The sequence below is a fragment of the Stegostoma tigrinum genome, chromosome 2 (genome assembly GCF_030684315.1).
Source record: "Stegostoma tigrinum isolate sSteTig4 chromosome 2, sSteTig4.hap1, whole genome shotgun sequence".
Lineage (NCBI taxonomy): Eukaryota > Metazoa > Chordata > Chondrichthyes > Orectolobiformes > Stegostomatidae > Stegostoma > Stegostoma tigrinum.
Window position 1 is genome coordinate 38,101,140 of NC_081355.1, and position 25,346 is coordinate 38,126,485.

The 25,346-nt window shown below is 39.4% G+C and overlaps 1 protein-coding gene across 13 annotated transcripts in view; it reads right to left on the bottom strand.

Moving 5' to 3' along the window:
- atxn1a (ataxin 1a) overlaps positions 1-25,346 on the bottom strand; it is a 346,456-nt gene that overhangs the window by 39,329 nt on the left and 281,781 nt on the right. Inside the window, exon 9 of one of the 13 annotated variants that reach the window (XM_059653487.1) lies at positions 24,078-24,194. The exons of 10 other annotated variants lie outside the window; for them this stretch is intronic. The gene's annotated coding sequence lies outside the window, so the exon portion shown is untranslated. Of the gene's footprint in view, positions 1-15,607; positions 15,644-15,725; positions 15,822-24,077; positions 24,195-25,346 lie in introns of those variants that run through there. 2 more of the 13 variants (XM_048555174.2, XM_059653522.1) reach the window with 2 other exon arrangements.

The following is a 25,346-nucleotide window of genomic DNA, read 5'->3' on the forward strand; positions in this document are numbered from 1 at the left end:
TGATTTCAACCAAAATCCTGGATATCCCCAGTCTACCATTACCATCAAGCTGGGGGATCAATCCAAGTTCAATGAAGAATTTCAGAAGAGAACTAGAATTGCCAAAAATTGAACTGTCAACCTGAAGAAGAAAGAACTCAAGACTACTTGAATGTTACATAGCAAAACCAGGACAAGTGCTCACAACAAAAAAGGCAAATCCAACCGAGCCAATTACTAGTCTAACAGTTACTGTCAATCATCAGTGATGCAATGGGACTTCAACAATACTATCAAACACTATTTGCACAACGAACTGCTTGCAGATGTACAATTTTGGTTCCACCACGGTTGCTCAGCTCTAGATCTGATTATGTCCTTGGTCCAAATATGGAAATAGCTGAACTCAAGATCAGACAGGAGAGTGACAGCCCTTGACCTTAAGGTAGCATCTGAAATTTGGCATCAAGGAATTCTTGCAGTGTAAGTCAATAGGAATCAGGAAGAAAACTCTCCACTGGCTGGAATCATACCTAGCATCAAGCAAGATTAGATTAGATAAAATGTTTGTGATTAATGAAGGCCAATCTTCTCAGTATCAGGACATCACTGGAGATAGTTCTAGCACCAACCATTTTCTGTTATTTCATCAACAATTTTACCGCCATCATGAAGTCAGGAGTGGATATGTCCACTCATAACTGCACTACATTCAGCTCTCCTCAGATACTGGAGCACTCATATACAGTTATAGAGTTGTACAGCTTAGAAACCGACCCTTTGGTCCAACTCGTTCATGCCGACTAGATATCCTGAATTAATCTAGTCCTATTTGCCAACATTTGGCTCATATCCCTCTAAATCCTTGCTATTCATATATCCATTCAGATGTGTTTTAAATGTTGTAATTGCATCAGCCTCAACCTCTTCTACATGCAGATCATTCCCTACGTACACGACTTTCTCCCTGGATTTCATATGATCGAATCCTTCTAACCAGTCCACCATGAGGAACCTTACTGAACATCTTGCTCAAGTCCATATAAACAACGCCCACTCCTCAATACTCTTTGTTACTTCTTCAAAAAACTCAATAAAGTTAGTGAGATACAATTTCTTATGCACAAAGCCATGTTGACTATCCCGATCAGTCCTTGCCTCTTTCCAAATACATGAAATTCCTGTCCCTCAGAATCCGTCTCAACAACTTACCTGCTACTGACATCAGGCTCTCTATTCTATAGTTCCCTGGCTATTCCTTACCACCTTTCTTAAATAATGGCACCACATTAGCCAATCTCCTGTTCTCTGGCACCTCCTCCATGATTGCAGTAAATCTTGACAAAATTTAGTAACGGATTGAGAACGGGCAAATGACATACGCATCACACACGTATCAGGCAATTAACATCCCAAGTATTTCCCCATGACATTCAATAGCATTACCACTGCAGAAACCCTCACTATCAAAACCCTAAGAATTACCATTGACCAGAAACAACTGTCCACGTCCACAACTGTCCATATAACAAAAGAGCAAGTCAGAGACTGAGAATTCTGCAGAAACTAAGTTCTGGAATCCCCAAAGGCTGCCCACCATCAACAAAGCACATGTCGGATGTTGATAAAATACTCTTCAGTTACCTGGATAAACGTGACTCCAACAACACTATCACTCCATGCACCATCTTAAACATTCACTCCTACCATTAACACACCAACCTCACTGCAACATGTGCTAACAGTCCACTTACTTTCCTAATTTCATGCTGGGACAGCATGCAGCTTTCCTGTGATTCATGGATGAGGACACCCAAGATCCCTTTGTGTTGCAGCATTCTGAACTCTCCCACTAGTGAGATAACATTATGTTTTCTATGCTTCCTGCAGAAGTGGACAATCTTGCGTTTTCCCACATTATACTCCTCCTATCAAATTTTTGCTGACTCATAATCTAATGATTCTTTTTGCAAACTTTTGTACACTCCTTACAATCACCTCCTTATCACTATCATCAGCAAATACTGTCTGTCCCTTCACTCTCAAGTAGAAACAAAGACAAGTAATGAACTAATGTTTAAAAAAAAGCAAGTCAAAATTTAATTGGTAACAGGTGAAACTGGTCTTCACTAGTAGCGAAGAACAAGCTCATAGCAACTCAGTAGCCAGTTTTGCACACTGCTCAATTACCTTTACTTCATTTTCAATGGATCAGAAAATTATGTGCAGTGGAAAAGAGGTCGCTAATCCAGTGTCCACTACTAGCAAAGGCCACCTTCACTTCTAATATCTCTGAGCAGACACATTGTCAAACTGCAGCACTCACCATGACTGCAATGATGCTTATGAGTAGCTCTTACTGATTCAACTTACGGAAATTAAGTTTCATGCACTCTCTACCCAGATGTATGCTTGTTTAATTGTTGCACTGAAACATTTTAAATGCCAATAAATGTAATTTTAAAGCTAACAGGCTAAACTCTCAGCTGAATTCCACCCTTAAAATTCAATTAGAGTTTTGACACTGTCTACAGTAAAAAGATTATGTATTCAACTTAAAAACTACTGTTACATTGAGATGCTTGAGGAAGAGCGCCATAAACATTAATTTGTCTAAATGGAGATTAAAAAGCAACCTAATAAGACTCTGTTAGAAACAATCAACTGACAACATAAGATAATTTTAACTTGTGAAGTCAAATTTAAACAAAAAAAACCTTAAACCAGTGTACAACAGTTAACAGGAACATATTTTTGAGATAATAATAGGTCGATTGGTCAATTGTCAACATTATTTATAAGGTGGTTATTGGGAGAGGGAAAAAATGAAAAGCCTCTTTTTTGTCTGAATGAATTTATCAGGATTGAATTAGTTTTCAATAATATTGACGTTATCAAGCAAATGAAAAATTAATTACATTGTTGGATTTTGGTTGTTTATAAAGCATTTTCTGTCAGGAAGAATATGTCCCAAGTCAGAAATAAGGTTCTGGGTTAATGGTCTTTTGGTTGGTTTTATAGACTAGGCTAACAAATGACAAAATACGTAATTTAAAGTATGGAACAGACCTATGTATAGTAGTTTGCATGGCCACGATGAGTTTTAACTTGTTTTAGTCATCAACAGTTGTTGTAGAATCACACATGGTTCTGCTATCAAAGTATATTAACAGGCTTTGGAGAGTACTTGGATGTGTCAATCGGGACATTTGCAATGACAGTTAATCACTTGATGCTACATACTCAAGCCAATGCACAAACTGCCAAACCAGTGCCATATTATCTTTGTAGAGATTATGAAGTAAGTTAGAGGCACAACAAATAAAAAAAATGTGGCTGACATTTTATGGAACAAATCAGAGGATAGTAGTAAATGTGATCTGTAGATCATCAATTTTTAAGAAACCTATTAGAAATTGGACATGACCTGTTTAGCCAATCCGAGATTGATCACGTGTTGTTCACAAATTTGCAAGAAGTTCAGGTGCGTCTAATAATGTACGGTAGTTGTCACTGGCAAACGTTAATGTACCTTAATTCTTAGTGTGTCAGAAGACCAAAGACAGAAGAACAACCTTAGTCAACAGAACAAAAGACATCTGCCGGTGAAGCCAGAAATAGGAGCTGGTGCCCCAAAGTTAGAACACAGAACATAGAACAGTACAGCACAGAACAGGCCCTTCAGCCCACAATGTTGTGCCGACCATTGATCCTCATGTATGCACCCTCAAATTTCTGTGACCATATACATGTCCAGCAGTCTCTTAAATGACCCCAATGACCTTGCTTCCACAACTGCTGCTGGCAACGCATTCCATGCTCTCACAACTCTCTGCGTAAAGAACCTGCCTCTGACATCCCCTCTATACTTTCCTCCAACCAGCTTAAAACTATGACCCCTCGTGCTAGCCATTTCTGCCCTGGGAAATAGTCTCTGGCTATCAACTCTATCTATGCCTCTCATTATCTTGTATACCTCAATTAGGTCCCCTCTCCTCCTCCTTTTCTCCAATGAAAAGAGACCGAGCTCAGTCAACCTCTCTTCATAAGATAAGCCCTCCAGTCCAGGCAGCATCCTGGTAAACCTCCTCTGAACCCTCTCCAAAGCATCCACATCTTTCCTATAATAGGGCGCCCAGAACTGGACGCAGTATTCCAAGTGCGGTCTAACCAAAGTTTTATAGAGCTGCAACAAGATCTCACAACTCTTAAACCCTGTTAATGAAAGCCAAAACACCATATGCTTTCTTAACAACCCTGTCCACTTGGGTGGCCATTTTAAGGGATCTATGTATCTGCACACCAAGATCCCTCTGTTCCTCCACGCTGCCAAGAATCCTATCCTTAATCCTGTACTCAGCTTTCAAATTCGACCTTCCAAAATGCATCACCTCGCATTTATCCAGGTTGAACTCGATCTGCCACCTCTCAGCCCATCTCTGCATCCTGTCAATGTCCCGCTGCAGCCTACAACAGCCCTCTACACTGTCAATGACACCTCCGACCTTTGTGTCGTCTGCAAACTTGTTGACCAAATGAAAACTACTGCTTTCATTTACTACAATTTCTTCTACATTTGCCATGATCAACTCAATTTTTGTAAAGTTTGTGTAACGTACTCGTACCTGGAATGGGTTCTGCAACTAATCAGGACTAGCAAACTGTTAAATTGTCTCTGTCAACTGAGTCATAGAGTATTTCAGTACGGAAAAAGAGATCTTTCAACTCGTTATATCCATGCTGGTCATCAAGCACCTAGCTAGTTTAATGCCATTTCCCAGCATTTGGCCCATTGCTTTTTATGCAAAGGCACTTGGCGTGCTCATATAAATGCTTAAACGTTTTTGTCAAGGAATCAATTTCTGAATGGCAGCCAGTGGCTAGTGGGGTACTACAGGGATCACTGCTTGGACCCTAGCCTTTCACAACACATACTAATGATTTAAATGAAGCAACTACATATAATATCTCCAAATTTGCAGTTGACACAGTGCCAGGTGGGTGGATGACCTGTGAGGGGGATGCACAGGTGCTTCAGTGTTATTTGGACAGGTTAAGTGAGTGGGCAAATGCATTGCAGATGAAGTGTAATGTGGACAAATGTGGATCTATCATTGCAATTGACTGAGTCTTGCATATAACACTAACATAAAAAGCTTAATTTATATTGCTTGTTTCTGGGTTATTTTTGAATGGGCAAATTTATAACAGACATTTCTTGACTAAGAAACTTTTATCGTGTTACTTTCCTTGATTGTACTGGAAATTTTTAATAGTTTATATCACAATTAATGGACAACTTAAATATACCTGTCTGACCACATGCTTTTTGAATAGAGCAAAAAGCACTAATTAAGATAGCTCAACTGCTAGTTTGTACATTTCCCCACTCAGACTGCTATTTCAACTGATCATGCATGAGTGGAATAATTCTTGAAAAAATACTTCAATATTATGCTTCCTTTAAAACACGCAAGTTTATTTTTAGAACACCATGTTCATATTTTATTTCTTAGTGGCTTTCCCATTGTGCTTTGTATATCCATAGTATAGAACCCACCAACCAAAGATGACGACAGAGGCCAGCTACCCTAGTTTACTCCAGTAGACAGAGTTCTACAGCACAGGGCATAAATCAAGCTCAAAACTATGGCAAGCCAGAGGACCTTAAGAATGATGAGAAATTTGCTGAGATTTTATGGTTTTCAGTCACTTCCTCTAATTTATCCTTACGTTGCTCAGTATAACACTGACAAAATAAAAACAAATCTGATCTTATAAAGTGCCTTGAGATGTTTACTTTGTTAAGGTGTTATATAAATAGAAATAATTAACGTTGAAAGTTAGTGAATAAATCCAAGCTGAGATTTGGTATGAAGTGAAAACTGGACCCAAGGAACAAGGTTGGATAACTTCCAATTGCAAGTTACATCAATATTTTGAATTCTAAAATCAATGCAAATTGATCATTTTTGTGAAGTAAATTCTACGAATTATAAATTTTACTGGGTGCTAACAACTCCAATTTGATGTTAAATCTAAACCTTGGCAAAAAAAATTGATTCCATAATAATAGTTGGAGCAAATTCACGTCAGTGTATGGGATGTACTTTGAAATGTATCTGACTGCCAGCTTATAAGGCAGAATATCTGAAAACAGTATTTATACACAATAACATCTATAATCTAGACATATCCAGCCTATGTGGAGATTAAATTACACTTTCTGGATCACATACTTTATGAAATGATATCAACAAAATCAGTTCATTTCATTAGCAGATACTCAAAATGTAACAGACTTGCACCTTACTCCTACTTCAGCTTCAGCAAGAACATCAAACAATCTTTGGTCTGTCTAGACATCGCCAGCACTTTTGATACTGAGATTCTTCATCAAGTCCTTTCCAATACGGAAGGACTATAAGTAAAAGGAAGAATAGGAAAACAAGTGATCAAACATAGAATGGTTGGATTTGAAATTTAATGCATGGGCTTTCCTAAAACGCATGATGTGCAGGATATGACTGCAGGCTGTGAATGAGTATATATCTGACACTAGAAAAGCTGTGTCACTATACTGTAGGCAACCAGGTCTGGGAGCTGAATCATGCTGTCTGTAATTTGGTGAACAAAGCTGTATGGATGGGGGCTCTAAGTAAACGCTTTCTCAGAATATTAGGTTGTTCTTATTGTCGATGCCAAGAGCTGGGCTTCAGCCAATTCGGGGTGAGTACAGGAGAGTGCTGACAGGTCTGCATTCAAAAACAAAATGACCACGTTTCCAGCAGATATGATACAGTCACACTGGGGCTTGACAGCATTACTGTCAACAGTAAAAAGAGTATTTCACTTTTCTACAAACAATACCATGGGATATCACAAGCTGGTAGATGTACATAAATGTTCAGGAGATGGTAACATGATTTCAAGATCTTAGTAAATTCATTTTAAAGAACCAATAACAAGGTGCGTATGTGATTCTTATACAGAGGTTCAAAATTTATAAAGGATAGAAAAATCTTAACGTTTCAGTTGACTCTGATGATCTTGTACTAAATTTCAAATTATTTTTAAACTCACCAACATGTTACCCAAATCATTTTCAGTGACTGAACAGTTGGGAGATTTGAACTGGGAAGAAACTTCCTAAGGTAAAACATCTTCAATATATTACAAAGAAGCACTATATCCTTTTTGGTAGAAACATTCAATTCAAAATGCATTAAGTTCACCCAACAAGCCCCTCTTAAACCAGTCAAATTTTACATTACTGGGTTGACTTACCTATTCTCAGATGTAGTGGGTGTAGAGGGCACCACAACTAACTGCCCCATATTTGGTCGAGAGCTCAGAGATAGGTGTGTAATAACATTTCTCAACAGGATGATAAGCAAATCTCTCTGCTGGTGGTTCCCTATTTTGCCCAGCAGCATCAATCATTTGGCAGCAGTGGCTCAGTGGTTGACAGGGGTGCCTCACTGCACCAGGGACCTGGGTTCAATTGCATCCTTGGGCAATTGTCTGCATGGGTTTCCTCTGGGTGCGCTGATTTCCTCCCATAGTCCAAAGATGTGCAGGTTAGGTGGATTGGCCATGCTAAATTGTCCAAATTGTCCAGGCATGTGCAGGGTAGATTGGTTAGAGATGGAAAATACAGAGTTTCAGGGATAGGTTAGGGCGATGGATCTGTATGGGATGTTTGCTGTGGATTTGACAGGGCGAATGTCCTGTTTCTAAGCTTTAGGGATTCTACAAATTGACTGACTTTGTAAAGAAGCATGTACTTTTCCTTCTGGACTATAAACTGGAAAATGGAAATTATTAGCTAAAGGGAGTAGACTTTTGCAAGTGAAAGATTAAGTGGGAATGTGGAGAACACATTGGCGAAATAGGATTATGCTTCTTTTTGGAGAAGTTACGTGAATACTGGAACAAAATCAAGGAACAAAAACAAACTTGCTGGAAAAGCTCAGCAGGTCTGGCAGCATCTATGGAGGAGAAAACAGAGTTAACGTTTCAGGTCCGGTGACCCTTCCTCAGAACTACTCAGAAATACAGTGAATCCTGTATACAGCAGAGTGGCAGTAGGAGTCTTTGCCTAACAACAGTCTTCAGTTTGATTTAACTGCTGTTTGTTACAAACTTGTCAGTGCAGTACATTCAGATGGGAGGTGAAGGCCTAGTGGTACTATTGCCAGACAACGTTCTGGAGACCTGGGTTCAAATCCCACCAGTAATCTGAACCGGGGGAGTGATCAGTTAATTGGCTAGTGAAAGATCAGCCAAATTAGTTCAGTTGGGCAGGAGTTAGTTTGAAGATCTAAAGATTCTTGGTTTAATCCGGTTTTGCAACAGAGCAGACTGTGCACTTAGAGATATCCAGAAGCCTGCGAACAAGAAGCATCTCTCATCATTTCTCTTTGTGAGGGAAAATAGTCAAAACTTGAAGAGTGTGAAAAGTGAGAACTCAAAGACCTACTCAATTAGCTATCGAATTGAATTATTGCCGGAATCAAAAGAACTGAGAGAAGTAACTCTTTTGACTTTGATCTAGAGAATGTGTTTTCCTAATGTATATCCTCCAACAAGAATATTTCTGTTAAATTTCCTGCTCATCCGTCTTACTTGTGAATTTGTACGAATTTGAGGTATTAAAAGGGTGCAGCTTAAGTCGCATATAAGTAAATTAATAATCCTTTACAAGAAAAGGACAAAGAATGCTGAAGAAACTCTGCAGGTCTGGCAGCACCTTGGGGAAAGGCAAAGTCAGAGTCAATGTTTCAGGTGGAGTGAGCCTTCATTAGAAATGATACTGTGACCCACACAACTGGCAGAGACTGAAAGCCAAATCTGCTGCTGTTGTTTTGAGATGCTGCTCCCTCTCTCTTTCTAAAACAGACCTTTCTTACTATCAATCTGCTTGTAAACAATAGATGCACTATTCTGTTGACAGCAGCAGCAGTGGCTCAAGACCTCATTAACTTAACTGCCTTAACTGTCAAACAGTTACAACAGTCTATGCATAATGCACTGCAGAGTTCAGAAGGGTGGATGGTTTTCACACTCAGGCCAATTGCGCCATCCACTGGCAAGCAAGGGCAAGCTGGGCAGTCATGGAGCTCTTTCAAAAAGGGCTGCAAGAACAAACAGGTTTTGAATAGTAAAAGTCAAAATCTTGCAGATGTATGCATATATCAGCAAGTGAAGAAAGAAAGAGCGTCGTTTTATTGTAGAAACACGTTATTATCCACTGCCAAAGTAGTTCTTTTACATTATGTTATTACTAGGCATAATTTCCTGAAAATCAGTACTCACGTAGACAGTTTTAGTATGAACATGAAACATATTAAAAATGGACACTCTGAAGATTCACCTAGAAATAGTCAGAGAATGTCCTGAGAACTTTAAGTTTACTGAAGGTTAGGTTGTAAATTTCGATGTGCTTAAGTGCATAATTATGCTAACCTGAGTAATCTAGAGTTATGCTAATCACAACACATTTCACTGTTCTTAAATTTAATGTGTGGAGCCTTCAAAAAATGTTTTCTCATTTCTCTTAATACTGCCCTTCAAACATAATCAACTCATACGTGTTTGACAAATTACATCTTATTTTGGATTTGGATCTAGTTGTGCTTGAAGTCCAAACCAGCTGCGAGTAAAGCAAGATACTAATTTAGCAGTTGATTTATGCAAGTGAACAAATAATTATCCTTTGCTTGCCTACACTCTGTGACTAAGCTGATGTTATTTCAATGAGCTTCAATGGTTTGAATAATACTCATAGCCACACAAGTCTTCACAAAATATAGTAGATTGGTCTTTACTCACTATGACGCTTGCTTTCAATATGAATCTGGCACAATTTCTATGGAATGTGTTTCTGATAGACACAGTGCGATGCCAAGTAAATGGTATATTAAAAGTACACAACTTTCAGACAGAGAATACTCAATAACTCATTTTTTTTTAAAAAGTCTCGAATTTATTTCAGTGTAAGGTCACATTGGGCTATAAGCATTATCCTGATGGCTCTGGTGGGGCAATGGTAGTTTTCACCTCTGAACCAGGAAGCTTGGGTTCAAGTCCTACCAGGTCCCGAAATGTGCAATAACATTTCTGAACAGGCTGATTAGGAAATGTTTATAATATTAGTGAAGTGACAGGAGACAAATACTGGTGAATAAGGTGTACAGCTGGACGAACACAGCAGGCCAAACAGCAGAGAAGCAGGAAGGATGGAGAGTCCATCCTGGGCCTCCTGCAGTGCCATAATGATGCTACCCAAAGGTTGCAGGAACAGCAACTTATATTCCGCATGGGAACCCTGCAGCCCAATGGTATCAATGTGGACTTCACAAGCTTCAAAATCTCACCTCTCCCTACCGCATCCCAAAACCAGCCCAGCTCGTCCCCACCTCCCGAACCTATACTTCCTCCCACCTATTCCCTCCTCCCCCTCAAGCCCCACCCCCATCTCCTACCTATTAACCTCATCCTGCCTCCTTGACCTGTCCATCCTCCCTGGACTGACCTATCTCCTTCCTAACTCTCCACCTACACTCACCTTTACTGGCTCCAACCCCACCTCCTTGACTGGTCTTTCTCCTCTCCACCTATCTTCTCCTCAATCCATCTTCTAACCACCTCTCCCTACTTATTTCAGATCACCCCTTCCCCTCCCCCATTTCTGAAGAAGGGTCTAGGCCCGAAGTGTCAGCCTTTCTGCTCCTCTGATGCTGCTTGGCCTGCTGTGTTCATCCAGCTCTGCATCTTGTTATCTCAGATTCTCCAGCATCTGCAGTTCCTACTATCGCCAAATACTGGCGAATGGTATTTTGGGGGCTCATGTGATGCAATGGTAGCATCCTTGCTCAGGCTCAGGAGGCCTGCATTCAAGGCCCACTTGCTCCAGAAATGTCTGGACAGGTTGATTAAAAATATCTATTTGTGCTATCCCAATGTCTCCCAAACATTTTCTACTGCTACACCACTTCAAATTATGAAAATTGTTATGATACTTCCGTAAGGGAAGCAGAAGGGAACTTATGACAGCAGAGGCAATGGAGAGGGAATCTGTGAAAGGAAGGGAAGGAGATGCAGATACATGACGGTCAATACAGTCACTGAGTTTACAACTTCAAAAGTTTCACTCAAAATGTCAACTGGAATCCCCATCCTCAGTTTGTGAGATCCTAAACCTGCCTGCGTATTTCCACCTTGTTATAAGAAAAAAGTCTTCACAAATTAAATCACACTGGGTTAAAATACTTTGGTTAACCTTCACAGTATCTCCTTCTTTGGATGTAATCTTTTCGTCTTCATGCATCATGAATACAAGTTTTTTGTTTAATTTGAAAGTATTCATTTAGTTTATTTGAATGCTCTCGGTGAATTGCAACCGACTTAACACCCCTCCCTCACAACTATCTCCATCCTGCTCCTTGGAAACCACCATAACTGCTGGTAATGATTCATTTGAAAATGTATAGACACAGTACAACTTCATCTACAGTGAAACTCATCAGTCTCTCTCCCTGCCTGAGAGAATTTTTTCTAAAAACTAAATTTAAAAAGCCATTCAGAAATTTATCTTAGCAAAAATGTCATTAGTGCACCAATTCAGGAAATGAGATGACAAGTAAAAGTAGAATTAGGCACTTTTGCTACGTGGCTTGTTTTTATTACTTGAACAGAAAAACAAGCTCAATTTCTGCAATGCAAACATGGGCAATTGAGTTACCATTTTGCACCAAAGTCCTTACAGCCCCTTCACTAAAAATTTTCTCTGACCACGTGAGTGCTGGAGACTACCACAAAGTATTAATAACTCAACTAATGTTCATCTTGCAACTTGCCAAATATGGGGTTTCAATCAGTATGTCAAACAAACATTAGCTCTGTTTTCTCCTCCACAGATGCTGCCAAACCTGCTGAGCCTTTCCAGCAACTTTGTTTTTGTCCCTGATTTACAGCATCCGTGGTTCTTTCGGCTTTTTTTTGTCAAACAAAAGAGTTGCTGAAGAGCTGCAGTCATTGGTGACCGTTAGATCTTTCATTTTGGCATGGAAAGAAACTGCAATATGCAATTTTCCTATATAATTCACTGTATTTCTTAATTAAGTACTTCTTAATGCAGCACTGCTTATTGTCAATTATTAGTCAGAATTTTAGGGTACTTTAATGGAAGACATACAATTGTTCAAAGATGCATTGAAGAAATTATCTTGTCCAGGGGCCATCTAAAACTATTATAGCTAATGGTTCATCACAAGCAAAATGTGATTGGGTCAGAATTCCAAGATAATAAAATGTGAGGCTGGATGAACACAGCAGGCCAAGCAGCATCTCAGGAGCACAAAAGCTGACGTTTCGGGCCTAGACCCTTCATCAGAGAGGGGGATGGGGAGAGGGAACTGGAACAAATAGGGAGAGAGGGGGAGGCGGACCGAAGATGGAGAGTAGAGATTCCCTGAGGTTGGTCCGGAGGGAGGAGGGGTCGGAATTGGGTCAGAATTGTTTGGTCACATCTATTAACATCTTCCCTTTGGTTTGGTGACGATCTTTCCCCAATATATCTGTGAAACACTTTGGCGCTTTTTAAATGTTAACCTTGTGACCTCAACTAGAAAAATGATTATTACACTTGCATCACAATAGAACAATGTACATAACTGGGCAACAAAATGGATTTAGAGGAGCTGAATTACATGTTAATATAATAAGAAAGAAAGACAGCGAATAGTACAGCAGACAATTTAGTTTTACAGAGAACAAGATCCACACTAATGTGACCACAGCTTCGAACAGTCTATTTCCAGCTGATTGCTAGTAAGACATAAAAATACCAGGCCCCAGTTAAACAAAAACAAAATACTGCAGACCGAGAAATTTGAAATAAAACAAAAAGTGCTGGAGAAACTCAACAGGTCTGGCAGCATCTGTGGAGAAAGAAAGCAATTAAGGTTTTGAATCCAGTATGGTTTAAGCCATGTTGGGCTCAAAAGGGTAACTCTTTCTCTCTTCACTTGCTGCCAGACCTGAATTTCTCCAGCACTTTTGTTTTTTTTACGGAAATCAATCAAAATGTGGTTTCGGGACCATCAGATTTGGTACGTTCCCACTATTTTAAATTCAGACATAGTTTCTTATTCTCAAACAGATATCTGTCACAACATTTGTATCACAGCAGTCACATGTCTTTGGAGTTTCAGTGCACTTAACATTTTTAGTTAACCATAGTCATACAAGAGCCAAGAGCCCTCAGGTTGATTTAAGCTGACAGCATTAGAAAGAGATGCAGCAGTGGACCAGAAAATGTTGCAGCAACATCAACATCAAAATATTTTTCATCTCAATGAAACAAGTGAACAAGGACTAGTGTCATCACAGACTGAGGATGACCTGGGACACCACCAGAGAGCTATGCCGACTGTAGCAGTGGGGCCTGCGATCTGAAGGAATGGCTAGCCATCCTATCCCAATGGCCATCAAGGTGACAGATGCACTGAACTTTTGTGGAACTGGCCGATTTCAATGTATTCCCAGGGACATATGTGGGATCTCAAAACTTTCAACCAACAAACATCAAAACTATTACCGATGAAATTCCTGCTACATCACACCATTTTATCTCTTTTCCTGCAATGCGATCAATGCTTGTACCCAGCCAGTAAGCTTTGTCAACATTGTTGGCCTCCCCCAAGTCCAGGGCACAATTATGTCTACACAGGTTGAAGTGAAAATTTTATACCTATAGGTCCCACAATAATCTGAGGAAAACTGAGGTGTAAATATGAAGAGAGATCTCGGATATATATAAGAATAATAGGTTTGTAATATTAGGGGATTTTAACTTTCCAAGCACAAGACTGGCACTGTCATAGTGTTAAGGGCTTTTTGTTAAATGTTTTCAACAAAATTTTCTTTATCAATTTGTACATGTCCCTACTGGAGAAGGAGCAAAATTTGACCTTCCCCTGGGAAATAGGCAGGGCAAGTGACTGAAGTATTGATGGTGGGGGAACACTTTGGGACCGCTAATCATAATTCTACTAGTTTTATGCAGTTGTGGAAAGGGACAAACCTTGCAAAGAACTTAAATTTCTTAATTGAAGTAAGTCAAATTTTGATGGTATGAGACAGGAACTTTCAAAAGTTGAATGGAGTAGACTGTCTGGAGTAGAATGGATATTACTAACAAGTGGAGGACTTTCAGGAGAAAATGAGAGCTCATAGGCAATATGTTCCTGTTAGAGTGAAGGGTAGGGCTGATAAAAACAGGAAACAATGGATAAATGGATAAAGATATTGAGGCTCTGGTCATGAATAAGGGGGAGTCATATAAGGTATAGACAACTGGGATCAAGCAAATCTCTAAGAGTATAAGGAGTACAGGGCTTTCTTAAGAGGGAAATCAAGAGGGCAGAAAGGGGATATGAGTTAGCCTTAGCAGATAAAGTTTAGGACAATCCAAAGAGATTCTACAAGTACATTAAGAGCAATGGAGCAACCAGGGAGAGAACAGGATCCCTTAAAAATCAACAATGAGGACACGCGTACTAACATCAGTATCCTTGAAAAAGCTAATAGCTCGGGCATCAAGACCATGATCATCCAGAACTGATTCCGCTGAGCTGAAAATGGGTGTAGGAAGCCTGAGTTCTGACTGCCGAAGCAAATCTTCTTCACCCAGTTCAAGGAAAGTACACAAATGAGAGGAGGTCAAAGGAAGCTTTTCAAAGACTCCCTTAAGGCTCTCCTCAAAACAAAAACAGGCTTTCCTGGGAGACACTCACTCAGAGGAAACTGGAAGAACCACCTCTGTGAAAGGACGCAATTCTTGGAGAATATCTGTCAGCAAGAGGAAGTGTGGAAAAGGAACGAGAGAAAGGAATGTCAGTGATCAAGATCCAAGAAACACCTGCCAAATCTGTGGTCAGAGGTGCAGCTTTAGGACCGGGTTCATCAGCCATGCAAGGACCCACGGAACGCATGACCTATTACACTGAATTTCTTAGATGGATAATCATACTTGTTAGCAAGTGATTGCTGATGATGACTGCTTGACTTGTTTATCCAGCGAGCAAAACAAAATAACTTCGACAAGCCCGCAAACCAATGATGGATTTAAGTACAAATAAAAGAAATAATCTCATTTATTGGGCATACTGAAAATTTCATTAATTTCTGAACTTTGTATTTATTACATTGTCAGTTTCTATTAATACAGCTGTATCTGCTAAAACAACACTTTTTAGTGTAGGTTCTTTTGTGCTAATAATTTCCATTGTTTCTTTTGTTTTCAACTGTTGCTCTACTACAGAAAAAAAAATTGTCATCTTACTGTGCTGCAAAGGTTTTTAACCTGTGACATGCTAAAAGGAAGCTTTACTTTTAACCAGGGATCAACCAGAGACAGCATCAAATCCTCAAAACATGCTTGATTCAACCTATTCAGTGCTATTAACACCGAAAATTCCTTCTGTATTTGCCATAACAAAAAGATTTAGAGATTAAAAGAAATTTTCAATTCAGTAAAATAAAAACAAGTGAAAGGGAATAAATGGCATAACAATCATTAAAGGTATACCGAATTAAGATTAAAACACATTTTATCCCTTACCTCAAAATACAACAGATCTGTAAACTAATAAAATTCTTCCACTAGTTGATTCTGGAATTCTCCCCTCTTCAGCATACAAACTATTATTACTGCACATCTCTTTTAGAAACTAATTTACCTGCATGTACCTTGACTCCTCATTCAGGTTACTATTGTTAAGGCATTTTCCAGATGTGGGAAAGCTAGGAGGCACTGATCTGGAGAATGAAATTCAGTGGATGATCTCTCTCTGAATGAAAAGCCCCAGTTTGTAGCATGACAATTTATTGGAATTTCCACACTGGGAGAATTTCTTTTGTAAATATGCAAGCTTAACAATGCCACATCAAATCTGTCAGTAAACCAGAAGTTATTGAATAGCAGGGAGCTGTAATCTGATCCTGTTTTAAAAAGTATCATGTTAAGTGGGAACACTACCACATGCAAGTTCCTGTCCAAGCCACTCACTGTTCTGACCTGGAAATACACTGTCATCCCTTTGTGCCATTTGTCAAAACCCCGGAACTTCCTCTCGAACAGCATTTTGGGTGTACTTATACCAAACAGACTGCAGCAGCTTAAAGTGGCAGCTCACCACCACTTTCTCAAGGGCAACCAGGGATGGACAATAAATACCGGAAATGCCCACCTCACATGAATGAATAAGAAAAAGTGCTTAAAAAAGCTTTTGAAAGTTACATGCAAAGCACCAGTATGAAGACAAGATTTGCTCTGCTGATTTCAAGTGTTGTAGGGAAAAAAATACAAACATAAGCTGATTCAAGGATCCTGCCTGCCTACAAAGTGACAAGAGTCAAAAGCAAAGAACAGGTCATTTGGTTCAACTTATTTCTGCCAAAGGTTTTGCTCTATATGAAACTCCTACTGCGTCACTTCATTCAAACCTAACAGTATATCCAACTCCTTTCTCCACCTTATGTTCATCCAGCTTCCCTATGTTATTTGCCTTAATTAGTCCTTGTGGTCATGAGTACCATATTCTTACCATTCTGGATAAAATTTGCGCCAAATTCCTGTTGGATTAATTAGCAATCACTGCACTTATGACATCTACTTCTGGAGGTCCCAGATACACAAATGTGCCTGCACATGCATGTTGAAACACACTCTCTACTTAAACCCCACTAGCCTGACCAACTCAAAAAGTTTCAAAAAAGTGGCATATGGACTTGAAACACTGACTGCTTCTCCGGCCTGTTGAGTTTCTCCCGCATTTTGTTTATATTAAACTTATTAATCCTTTTCAGTCTGGTTCCACTTGAGATCCCTTGCTTCTCCAGAAAAGAAATCCAACCTACTCAACATTTCCTGACATGTATAGATTCTGGTATCACCTTTGCAAATCTTTGTTGCATCTTCTCCGGTGCTTCCATGACATGGTCAGTAAAACCATGCACATACCCTGAATGTGGTCTAATGAAGGTTCAATGCAAGCTTTAATTAAACTTCTGTGCTTTAGAATTATTTCACTCTTAAAAAAAATATAACGCTAACTCATATTCAGCTATGAAGGGGACTGCATAAGTTTTAAAAATAGAAACAAGGTGTACGGCTACGGGGGGAAAGCATGAAATTTGCATCAAATTAAATGCACAAACAGCCAGTGCAGACATGATGGGCTGAACTGCAACGTAACATTGTGATTCAGAAATTTTTCTTTTGATTTTATTAACTTGCATCACTACTTTCAGTGATTTGTGTACCTTTTCATCTATACTTTTTTCTCCTCTACACAATTTAGACTTTATTATTCAAGCAATATGAGACCTACTTATTTCCATTATCAAAATGCACCACTTAAACTATACTGAAGTTAATTCGGCAATTAGACACTTGCACTGCAAATTTATTAATGTCTTCCTGATGCTTTGACGTCTGTTTCAATTTTCAGGCAGACATGAATCTTGGCAGCCAAAGCTCCAGTTGGAAACAGGTGGAAATCTCATGTCATTTAAAACCCAGTGCCATCTTTGTCAATTATTGCCTAGCTACCATTAGCCATGCCTGGTACAAATTTGGAGGCAGTTACTTGGCATAATATTTAAAGAGAGACTCAGCCACTGTTAAAATGAGCTGTTATAGCACTTCTGGAAAAGTTTTACACAAATGAGAGCTATAAACCAACAAACTCATAGCTGCTGCTGTGGTTTCTGAACACATTATCTACTCTACTTGGCTCCCTTCTGTCTCAGAGAAAAAACACATCGCACCTCTCGAAGCTCTACCCACTCTTCCTCCAAACTGATTGAATAGTGGAACTTTGTAATGGCTGTTTATGTAATTGCAGACAGGTTTTTCTCTCCATAGCATTCTTCCAATAAGAAACAGGCGGTCTAGCTGAGCTACTGGGCATAGTTAGGTGTTTTGCAGTCTATTGTGCAAGTAAATGTAACTTAATATGGTCCAGTACCATATTGTTTGGAGGAAGATGAGGTTTAGCATGCCAAGCCCAGTTCTAGGTGACAGAAAAAGGCAGCAAGGAGAAAGTAAGTTAAAGTAACAGGCCACTTTGCCGATGACAAAGCTGTAAAAGAACCAGTGAGATGCAGAGCTGACAAAATGTGTAAGAAATATACAAACAAAAAGGAGGAAACAAAAAATTTGAAAGGTAGAGGGGACAAAAAAATGATTTAAGGACAGGGGCAATATGGGAATCAAACAATTACTGAAGAAATTGTCTATAAGGGTCAACACAGGAAAGTAGCTAGCACATTCAACTGCGTTGAGTTGAAATTGGTGATTTGATAAGGAATATGTGTACACAAACATCCATCTGGAACCATGTAATTAATATTACTGTGTTGTATCTTAAAAAGTATATCTTGCTGTCTAAAGAACTCTTGCGGTGCGGTGATAGTAGACAGGGCCAGAAGGTCTGGTTTCAAATCCCACATGCTTTGGAGACGTGCCATAACGTGTCTGAAAAAGATGTTGCTTTGGTCTTATTCAGAATTTTCTTGGATTATGTATTTTGCCTATGAAGACCAATAAGTTTCATTACCGTTTTATCAGAGATGAACCTAACAGGTGCATTCAGATGTCATGAATTCCAGAGATTTATGAAAGTTTTGTCAATGCTCGACAATTAGGATTTACAATATCGGTGGATTCAGAACAATCCTATATATGCGTCAAATTTGCACATGCCCAAAACCAAAATCTGTGTGTAACTTTTGAGCTGACATCTTTATCCTTTATCGTCATGGTTGTTCAACGTAAAATACAGTAAAAAGTACATACCGTCGCTCGTACATAGCTGCCATTCACATTAACGTGGAATAAAGTTAGAAAAGATGACTTAAAAACAGTCCAACATTTTCTTCTCCACTACTACAGCATGCTGCCACCAGTGTCCCATTCCAGGCTTTTCAGCCCATGCCATGCCATCATGACTGCCCCACTCTGGGCTTCCTAGCCCACACCGGGCTTCCTAGCCCACACCATGCTGCTTAGAGTGACCCACTTTGGATAAGGTTCTCACAGTGAGCAATAAGAGAACACAATGCTTTTGTAAATTGACCCAAGACAAAAAACATAGCTTTTTGTAGCCAACTGCACTTGCAGGAATTGTTTATTTGCCTCTAGGGCAAGTAGGGATCAAAACTAACTCATGAGATGGCATCCTATGCCTCAAGAAACACACAGCAGGATTCTCGATGCAGAGTTGTAACATTATAAATAAGAATCCAGTGTCAAAGCACAGTTGGCAAGCACTGCTGCAAGTTTAAAAGACTTCCTTTCATTGAGATTCTAGGAGACTGGTGTCCATTCATTGGCACTCAGTGCATACAATGCTAAATTTGGGATCTTTTATTTTGGCAGAATCACAGACCCATTAAGAACTGAGTTTATTACTGGATTAAGGAGCCAGATTTAGATATATAAGTGCACTCCCAAAAATCTATATTAAAATAGAAATAACATTTACAGCGCCAGAAGGCAACATATCACTAAACTGCGTCTGTGCTGGCTGCCATAAGCACTGAACAACCATGAATTGCACAATATAACATTCACACAACTGCGACAAGTTCAGCATTGACACGTATGTTCGTAAACAGCAGAATAAACTGATAAAGCTTTCATGTAACCTTTATAATTCCTCTTTCTATACTCTATGATTTGAAAGAGCAATTTTGGACAATGGCATTCAACATCCAAAAGCTAATGAGGCTGTTAATTTCTTTGTATGTCATTAATAATTATAGGACATTCAATCACACACAAACATGCATATGCGCACATATACATACTGTTTGCATGGAAACTAGTGTTCGAGCCCAAACGCTCTAGCAGTCAGTAAATTCTATCAACCAACACGTTTCAGGGCATGTCAAGGGAGCTACTTCTCTAAAAAATATATTGATAATCATTGATAATTACAAGCAATGGCAAACATCAGGTATTAGAACTAACAGCTTTATATGAATAGACAATTATGGGTGTTCCCACAGCTTTGGAAATAAACCTCGAAAACAGACCTTAATCCCAAACTTAAGTCCTGACGAGTGCTTAGATTTATATTTACCTCCTGCAAGTAAATAGCAGGACGTTCATGTAAAACGAAGACAACAGTCACTGTTGCTACTCTGCCTTTTAGTTGAAGCTAGAAACCATGTGGGTAAAAAGTTACTGAGTATTCCCGATGAGAATTTGGTTTTGGATCCTTGGAGAATATTCCGGTCAAAAGTGCATCAGCAAATTAAACTTCATTATAGTAGGAATATTGGCAGATGGAAGCATCAATTAAAAACAACTGGGTCTGGGTTATTTAAGCTCTCGCTATGAAACCAATTTCAAAAACAAAACAGTTGGTTGTAATAATCAGGAAAGCACTGCTTGAAATGGTAATGGACGAAGAACTAAAAACTTTACAAAGGAAATTGATCATTTACAAGAAAGGAAAAAACAACTGTGAGGAAACAGCATGGCTAATCAAAAAGTCCTTTAAAGGGGCAGCACAGACAGAACTGATCAAATTACCTCCTTCTGGTATTGTAAATATATTTTTATTAAATCAAAATATTCCTGATACAGAGACTTCACAAGCAAGTAAGCACCCTTTTATTTGTAGAGCATAGTATAGTAGTAACACAGCAGATGCTACTTTGCCCACAAGCAATGAATCTCATCAGAGTAATACACTGATAGTAAAGTAGGACACTAAACAAGCACAGGAAGTACAGAGTTGTTTGAGATGCACGTTTCAGGCCTGGGACAAATTAACTATATTTTAACCAGACTTTTGCAGCAAATCAGAGTAAAACAATTCTGTGAAAAACATTACAAATACCCAGCAGTGCGTTCCACTGAAACATCACCTCTGGCTGAAGAGATTCCTCCTCAACTTAATTCTACAGCATCACCCGTCATTCTGAGCCTCTACCCATACATCTACCTAGTCTCGATTACTACTTGAAAAATCTCCATGTCCACACTTTCCAGCCTTCTCCATATTCTGTAAGTTTCAATGAGATCCCCTCACACATCATTCAAAACTCTGAATACAGACCAAGAGTCCTCAAAAACTCCTCATATGACAAGTCGTTCATCCCTGGGATCATTCTCGTGAACCTTCTTTGGACCCCCTCCAACACGAGCACATCCTTCCTTAGATACGGGTCACAAATCTGCTCATAATATCCCAAATGCAGTTATACAGCTTCAGCAGTACATCCCTGCCTTATACAGCTTCAGCAGTACATCCCTGCTCTCATTTCCTAAGGGTCTCACAATGATTGCTAACATTGCGCTTACCTTTCCAAGTGTCAACATGTTACCCTGAGGAGTCTTAGTTTAGGATTTTCCTAAGTCTCCTTAAGCTTCAGATTTTCCGAAGCCTCTCCCCATTTAGAAAATAATCTGTGCCTCTACCCTTCCACCCAAAAACCTCACACTGTCCTACACTGTATTCCATCCGACATTTCTTTGCCCACTCTCCTAATCGTCCAAGTCCTTCTGCAGTTTCTCTGCTTCCTCAACGATATCCATCTCTCCAACTATCTTTGTGTTATCTACAGACTTAGCAACATTGCCCTCAGTTCCTTTGTCCACAGCATTAATGTAAAATGTGAATAGTTGTGGTCCCAACACTCGGCTCCTGTGGAACTCAGAAATCACCAGCTGCCAATCTAAAAGAGTCTCCTTAATCCACACTCTTAGTTTTTTTTTGCAGTCAGCCAATCCTCTATCTATGCCAGTAGCTTGCTCTTCAATTTTTGAGCCCTCCACCAGCGTTCCTTTGTCAAACTTGCTTGTTACTTCCTCAATTAATTCTAACAGATTTGTCTGGCAAATGACCTCTCCTTGACGAAGCTGTGTTTACTCTGCCCCATTTTGCCATCCACCACAAGCACTCTGCAATTTTGCCGTTAATAGTGAGCTTTAAAATGTTACCAACAACCAAGGTCAGACTAACTGGCCTACAATTTCCTGTCTTCTGCTTCCTTCCCTTCTTAAAATAGGGGTGTTAGATTAGCTATTTTCCAGTCCTCTAGAACTCTCCTTGACTCCAGTGATTCCTGAAAGATCACAAGTGCTTCTGCTATCTCCTTCAGAACCCTGGGGTGTAGTCCACCTGGTCTTGGTGATTTATCCACCTTCAGATGTGCCAACTTCGCCAGCAACTTCTTCTGTAGTGGTAGGTGGTCACTATACTCCTCTGCCCTGACTCACTTGAAGTTCAGATATACTACTGGCAATTTCCACTGGGAATACTGATGCAAATTACTGATTTAGTTCGTGCACCATTTCTTTGTTCCCTATTACCACTTTCCCAGCAGTCCAATGTGTCTCTCTTACTTTTTTAGCTCTTTAAATCCCCTGCAATTTTCTTCTATATTACTAGCTAGCTTAGTCTTATATTTCATCTTCTTTTTCCCTTATTGCTTTTTATCAGTCGTCCTTTGCTGGCTTTTAAAGCCTTCCTACTAATCTTCACCACATTGTATGTTTTGTTTTACTTTTATGCTGTCCCTGACTTTGTGTGAGCTATGTTTGCCTCATCCTTTAGTATGTTTCTTCTTCCTTCTGCTGGGCCTCCTGAATTACCCCCAGAAACCCCTGCCATGCTTTCTGCTAGGCTTTCCTTCTAATCAACTACGGCCAGCTCTTGCCTCATGTCTTTGTTAGATTGTTACCTTTACTCAAATTGCAATTCCATTAAATCTGATTATAAATTACCAAATCAAACTGTAGCGTGACTTAAACTGTAGGGTGAATTCTATCATATTGCAGTCACTGCCCTCCTACGGGTTTCTTTACCTTCAGCTCCATAATCAAGTCTTTCTGATTACATACCTCAAAATTCAGAATTGCCTGTTCCATAGTGAGCTCTAGCACAAGCTGCTCCAAAAAAGTCTCATCAACATTCCACAAATTCCTTTTCTTAGGATCTACTACCAACGCAGTCCACCTGCATCTTGAAATCCCCCATAATCATTGTAATAGTGCCTGTCTTACATGTATATTCTATATCCTGATTTATTGGCTGCCCCACATCCTGGCTGCTTCTAGGTGACCAGTACACAACTCCCGACACAAGGTCTTTGCAGATCCTCAACCCACCCCAGATATCCATTTACTTTCATTTCTTACTCACAAGGCAATCCCTGCCCCTCTGCACAAGCTCATTTACTTTGTTTTGCATGCTACGCACATTTAAGTACAATATCCTTGACCTTCTCATAGTTGTCCCCCTGTCTGCTAAGCCTTAACTTAGATTTGACTCTTTCCATACTCTCTGTCCTATTACTCATTCTGGAAAATTTCAGAACCAATCCTGAATCTCCTGACAAGCGGAATGGTGAGGGATGAGGAGCAAGAAGCTCACTACTACCTCTCTCTAGTCAGAGGATATATAGAGCATAGCAGCTAACTCCTAATCCTGGCCATCAGATGTCACATTAACTGAAAACACTTCAGAGAGGAAAAATGCCCACAATCTGCAAACGTAGTTGTCTATGGGTATCGGTGAAGAGACTGAACTAGGTCTGGATTAAACGCAGAGTGCAAAGGAACTGTAGCATTGGAGTAATCAGAATGGATTCACTGAGCCCAAACTAAAATACATAAAAAGAATATTCACTACAATGCTGGCACTCTTCTACACTGACAATATAATATTAGTCATTCACATAGAAACTCAGTGATAAAAGATTCATGAATAACCAATGTTGGTTGACATTACATTCATGGAATGACATCAACCTGCTTCTCAGAACCAAGATGCTGGCTTACAAGGCATGTGTACTCATCAACTTGCTGTATGACTGTGAAAGTTGTTGACACACTGCTATCAAGAAAGGAAGGTCAAGAACTTTTGATTGCACTGTTTGCAGCTCATTTCATTGAAGACTAATTTACAAATGTGACAATCCTCTCAGAGGAAAATTTCTCAAACATGTTGGAATTAAGAGAAGACAACTTAACTAGTTCAGGCACATTAAAAGCCTGGAAGAAGAAAACATACCCAAAGAGTTTCCAAATGGCAAGGTTGTTAAAGCCAGAAGATCAGTAGGCCACCCAAAGTGCATTTCAAGAATTCTTGAAAGAATGACATGAATGCCTCAAGCATTGACTTTTAGCCCTGAAAGACATCAGAGAAAATTGGTGATATGACCTGAGACCCAGCATGTGCCACAAAGATGGTTAGTGGATATATTGACTTGGTAACAGGAGTAACACAGAATACAACAATCGACAATAACACCTCAGATAATGATTTTGTAAGTGACACTTGCGGCAGAAACTGTCTTTAATGGATTAGTCTCTTCAGCTATCAGGAGTATACATAAAATTACCTCATCTCCAACAGATTTATGCATGACCATCTTACCTAGTTGGTGGATGCCAAAGACAATCTCATTAAAATGTTTGAGAGGGTTTGGAGATTAAATTGGTGAGCACAGTCTCAGGATAAGCAGATGGTATTTAAGACTTAAATGAGGGGCAAGTTCTTTACACAGAAGCTTTGAAATTTTGTAATTCTCTACCTTAGGGGGTTTTGGATGCATAGCCGGAGTACTTTCAATGTTTAAATCAACAGATTTTTGATCTCTCTTAGGGAAACAGGGAGGGAAACGGAGTGAAGGTGGAACTTAAGCCATAATCTAATTGAATAGGGGAGCAGATTTACAAGTCTGCATGGTTTATTTCTACTATGCAAATTCTTTTCTGGCATTTCACCAGCAAGCAATGATGAAGAAGCTTTCCATAACATCAATAACATATACTGCTGACCAATTTAGTTGAGAAATAAGCAGAAACAAAGAGTGGCAGCTAATTTTATTCAAACTAAGCAAAAAATCAAATCCTTGCATTTCGTCAATGAAATTATTTAATGCCTTTCATTGTTTATCCTTAACGCTGTTTCGGGTTGCTGTACACAGCATTTAATGTTTCCTTCATTGTATTTGCTTCCTCAATTTGCTGTTCAATGTTCAATTCTCCACTGATATGTGGGGAAATGCCAGAGTACTACAAGTGGTACATCCTCATTTGAACATACATAGCAGCGATAGAAGCATAGAAACTAGGAGCAGGAGTTGGCCATTTGGCCTTTTGAGGCTGACCTGTCATTTGCTATGATGATAACTGATCCTTTACGTCAATATTATACTTCCGATTTCTCCCCCGAACTTTGATGCCTTTAGCACCTAAAAATGACCTCTTTCTAGCTTCTATTCTGCGGTAAAAAATCCACAGGCTCACTACCATTTGAGAAATGTTTCCTCATTTT